Consider the following 5,000-nt stretch of genomic DNA (forward strand, 5'->3'; position numbering starts at 1 on the left):
CTGCCACCTACAGGGATCCGACGGAACTACGCCACCCATGCCGGCAAAACAGTATTGCCATCTATGAAAATAGGGCGACACCACATGCAATACCGCCATCTATGCGCATCTGACAACACTACGTCCGCACCACAAAACATACCGCCATCTGTAGGTCTCCCGCAACATGACCTCCTCCAACGACGATACCGCCATCTATGCGACGCCAAGCCGATTAAGACAGCGATGGCGCCACAGTGCCCGCCTTTCGACGCCACCCACAAAGCCTGCAGCCTCTGTCGACCATAGCACCCAATCTCCAGTGGCTCTGCCGCACGAAGCCGTGGACCGGCAATGACTCCACCCGCACCCGTTCGTGCACCACCCCAACCGCCAAACTCGCACCTCCAGCGGATGAACGGCGGAAGTTTCCCGCACTCGTAAAGTGCAATCCACCCCTATAACTTGCGTTTCATGAAGAGTTATTTCCAATATGCGACATTCCCGCTGTCCCTATACATGAGCCGCGACCTGTACCACTTACGAGCGAGAGACGCGATCGCGTTGCTCACTGTACGGCGTCCGATACCGAGCCATCAGCATGTCGGTCCCCATGCGCGTTGCACTCGCACTCGCAGTCGCAAAAACGTGGGGCAAATATATTACGCGGAAGAGCTATAACAGACCGAGCCCCACTGCATGGGGAGAGTCTTTGTCACTAATGTACACAGATGGAACATTTTGGACTGGAACCAGATTACCCGTACACACGGCGCTGATTAGTAATCAATGCAGAGCCATCAAACTACAGCAAATATACACAACTGTCCGTATACATGCTGAAAGAGTCTGCCCACAATGGGAACCACACGTCAGCCAGACACTCTGATCACGCACCACTCTCTGCTTCTAACGGGCGCACATACAATATGTAAGCACCAGCATGGAACAACATCCAGTGCATCTTCTCCGCCACATTACACAATCCACACTATCACAACCAGACCAGGAGGTCCATGCGGAAAATACAATATCCCAGCCTTTCGACATCCACCATTGCGCAGACCAGGCACCAACACCCACACATGTCCTATACAACGGTGCACCCAACATCACAATAGTACCTCCTGTCACAGCGCACAAACAATGACATGAGTCAAAGACACAGGTCTCACACAAGCATAGAATTGGAGCGCCGCCTCTAATAAGCCAAAGGTGCATCCTGACGTGACAAATCTGATCATGTCACAAGCATTCACTTACTATAATCACTATCAAGGAACCTGCCGCCCCCGCCCCCCCCCCCTACACCTTTCCTTACAACAACGTGTAACCTAACCTAACCTAACCTATGTTGTACCTTAACCTAACCTATGTTGTACCTTAACCTAACCTATGTTGTACCTTAACCTAACCTATGTTGTACCTTAACCTAACCTATGTTGTACCTTAACCTAACCTATGTTGTACCTTAACCTAACCTATGTTGTACCTTAACCTAACCTATGTTGTACCTTAACCTAACCTATGTTGTACCTTAACCTAACCTATGTTGTACCTTAACCTAACCTATGTTGTACCTTAACCTAACCCATGTTGTACCTTAACCTAACCCATGTTGTACCTTAACCTAACCCATGTTGTACCTTAACCTAACCCATGTTGTACCTTAACCTAACCCATGTTGTACCTTAACCTAACCCATGTTGTACCTTAACCTAACCCATGTTGTACCTTAACCTAACCCATGTTGTACCTTAACCTAACCCATGTTGTACCTTAACCTAACCCATGTTGTGCCTTAACCTAACCCATGTTGTGCCTTAACCTAACCCATGTTGTGCCTTAACCTAACCCATGTTGTGCCTTAACCTAACCCATGTTGTGCCCTAACCTAACCCATGTTGTGCCCTAACCTAACCCATGTTGTGCCCTAACCTAACCCATGTTGTGCCCTAACCTAACCCATGTTGTCCCCTAACCTAACCCATGTTGTCCCCTAACCTAACCCATGTTGTCCCCTAACCTAACCCATGTTGTGCCCTAACGTAACCCATGTTGTGCCTTAACGTAACCCATGTTGTGCCTTAACGTAACCCATGTTGTGCCTTAACGTAACCCACGTTGTCCGCTAACGTAACCCACGTTGTCCGCTAACGTAACCCACGTTGTCGCCTAAACCTGCTCTGTAATTGTTATACGACTCGTTCAATTAGTGTAGTGTTGCCCACCCGCAACCCTCGCAATATAGTTCGCTACTCGCACTGCCCGCTCCCCTGTGTATCGCTTCATGTTAAACACCTTGCAAGTCTTGCTGACTTTCCACATGCTCCTGCTGTACACTGTAATGTGGATGGCAGCAGGACGTACATGCCGCCCCCCCCCCCCCCCACCCCTCCCCACGTCCCCACGTCCCCACCTTGCCCCCTGCCTTCGCAAGCTGGTTGGTGACAAGTTTGCATGTTCAATGCCCTTCGCATGCGACGTACGCAGGCTACGTTGTGGTGCGGCCTGTGTCAACTGTCCGCTGATGTCGTACGCGTGAACCACAATCTGTACTGCACATTCGTCCTTATGTACTGAATGATACATCGTGGCACATGTGTGACCGTACAACGACTGCGCCCAAAAACGGCGGACCATACAGTGCAAATATTGTGCACGCAGCTACGTGTCGTCTCCCTATGAGAGCTGGATTGCAGTGTGGTACGCCATAGAGACGTGTGGGAGGAACGGACGCCGTGGATGGCGATCAGCATGAGCTGTGTGTTGATGTATTCGGACCTAGTCGTCTCTCCTCAAACACCGTGATAGCATGGTGCACCGCGTTCCATATCTGCGACATGCTACAGAGGCCGGTTGACAGTCGTTCGAGCAATGGACATCGCATACGTACGGGGGCCACCTTCCACGTATTGTCTAGGCGTGCACATTTTGTTGCGTGTATGTGGGCAGACGTAGTGTGGCGTGACACCTGACACAGGCATGCAATAATCGTTGAAGTTGCTAATGGCGATGGACGCCTACGTTTTCTGGTGAAGTTACGCAAATGAAGAAATGGTAACCCGTTGTGGTGCGGTTGTTCTCGCTAGGGGTGAATCGGTGATGGCGACGATAGGTTGAGGTACTAACCGGTTGTTCCAGCGATACCCACCATGCCGATGAAACTGAACGGCATCTGGGTGTGAAGCGATACGCGGTGGTGGCTGGGTGGGACCGTCCCCGGCCGGTGAGGGGGCGCCTCCCGGCGTGCTGGCCGCGCGGTGCGTGGGCGCACGCGCTACAGCCGGCTGGTGGGGGCGGCCAGTGGCAGGCGCGCCGGCCGACGGACGCGGCAGGCGTCGCAGCTGCGCGCCGGCGCACCCTGCGCGCGGCGCCGTGCGGCCAAAGTAGGTCCTCGCGGGCCCGGTGCGAAGCGCGGTGGACATCTTCAGTGTGCTGGTCCGATTGAGGACTGTGTGCGTTGAGGATGCGCCGCCGCCCGGCGCTCGGCGCCGCGACGCCGTCTGCTGCTCGGTCGCCCCAGCGGTTCTCGCTGGTGGTTTGTATCGCAGCTGTGCGGATGTGTTGGCGCGTGCGCTGTGCTGGGAGAGTTCGCTTCGGCACCCAAGTGGGGCTTTTGTCCTTCTGTGGCGCTGGCGTTGGAGCTGCCGGTCACCGTAGGTGGCGCGTGTTGTCTCCCGCCGGCAATGCCACGACAGCACGCTCCCGGGCCTCTGTCGGCAGCGGCAAGCTCAGTTGGGAGCACGGGTGGTCGCACCGAAAGCGTCTACTCGCCTAACTCCGGGCGATTGCGCCTCTCTCGAACCCGACCAAGTACTTGGGACGGCGCTGCGCGCCGCCGGGACCTGAGAGGGTTTCGAGGTGTATTGTGCAGGGGAGCTCAGCCTCCTCCTGTTTGCAGAATGATTGAGCGGACGCTTGCGTGTTCGCGCGGGCCCCCGGGACACACTCCCGGGCGGCCGGCTGCTCAGCTCTAGTTGGCGCAGCTCCCTGGTTGATCCTGCCAGTAGTCATATGCTTGTCTCAAAGATTAAGCCATGCATGTCTCAGTACAAGCCGCATTAAGGTGAAACCGCGAATGGCTCATTAAATCAGTTATGGTTCCTTAGATCGTACCCACGTTACTTGGATAACTGTGGTAATTCTAGAGCTAATACATGCAAACAGAGTCCCGACCAGAGATGGAAGGGACGCTTTTATTAGATCAAAACCAATCGGTCGGCTCGTCCGGTCCGTTTGCCTTGGTGACTCTGAATAACTTTGGGCTGATCGCACGGTCCTCGTACCGGCGACGCATCTTTCAAATGTCTGCCTTATCAACTGTCGATGGTAGGTTCTGCGCCTACCATGGTTGTAACGGGTAACGGGGAATCAGGGTTCGATTCCGGAGAGGGAGCCTGAGAAACGGCTACCACATCCAAGGAAGGCAGCAGGCGCGCAAATTACCCACTCCCGGCACGGGGAGGTAGTGACGAAAAATAACGATACGGGACTCATCCGAGGCCCCGTAATCGGAATGAGTACACTTTAAATCCTTTAACGAGTATCTATTGGAGGGCAAGTCTGGTGCCAGCAGCCGCGGTAATTCCAGCTCCAATAGCGTATATTAAAGTTGTTGCGGTTAAAAAGCTCGTAGTTGGATTTGTGTCCCACGCTGTTGGTTCACCGCCCGTCGGTGTTTAACTGGCATGTATCGTGGGACGTCCTGCCGGTGGGGCGAGCCGAAGGCGTGCGACCGCCTCGTGCGTGCTCGTGCGTCCCGAGGCGGACCCCGTTGAAATCCTACCAGGGTGCTCTTTATTGAGTGTCTCGGTGGGCCGGCACGTTTACTTTGAACAAATTAGAGTGCTTAAAGCAGGCAAGCCCGCCTGAATACTGTGTGCATGGAATAATGGAATAGGACCTCGGTTCTATTTTGTTGGTTTTCGGAACCCGAGGTAATGATTAATAGGGACAGGCGGGGGCATTCGTATTGCGACGTTAGAGGTGAAATTCTTGGATCGTCGCAAGACGAACAG

General features: G+C 53.9%; 1 non-coding gene across 1 annotated transcript in view; it reads left to right on the forward strand.

The window, feature by feature from the left end:
* Nucleotides 1–3,969: 3,969 nt before the first annotated feature.
* The window catches only part of LOC124772124, a 1,909-nt gene continuing 878 nt past the window's right edge, over nucleotides 3,970–5,000 (forward strand). The window contains exon 1 of the ribosomal RNA XR_007013798.1: nucleotides 3,970–5,000. This exon is cut by the window's right edge and continues 878 nt beyond it. This is a non-coding gene — a ribosomal RNA (small subunit ribosomal RNA).

The sequence above is a fragment of the Schistocerca piceifrons genome, unplaced genomic scaffold (assembly GCF_021461385.2).
Source record: "Schistocerca piceifrons isolate TAMUIC-IGC-003096 unplaced genomic scaffold, iqSchPice1.1 HiC_scaffold_936, whole genome shotgun sequence".
Lineage (NCBI taxonomy): Eukaryota > Metazoa > Arthropoda > Insecta > Orthoptera > Acrididae > Schistocerca > Schistocerca piceifrons.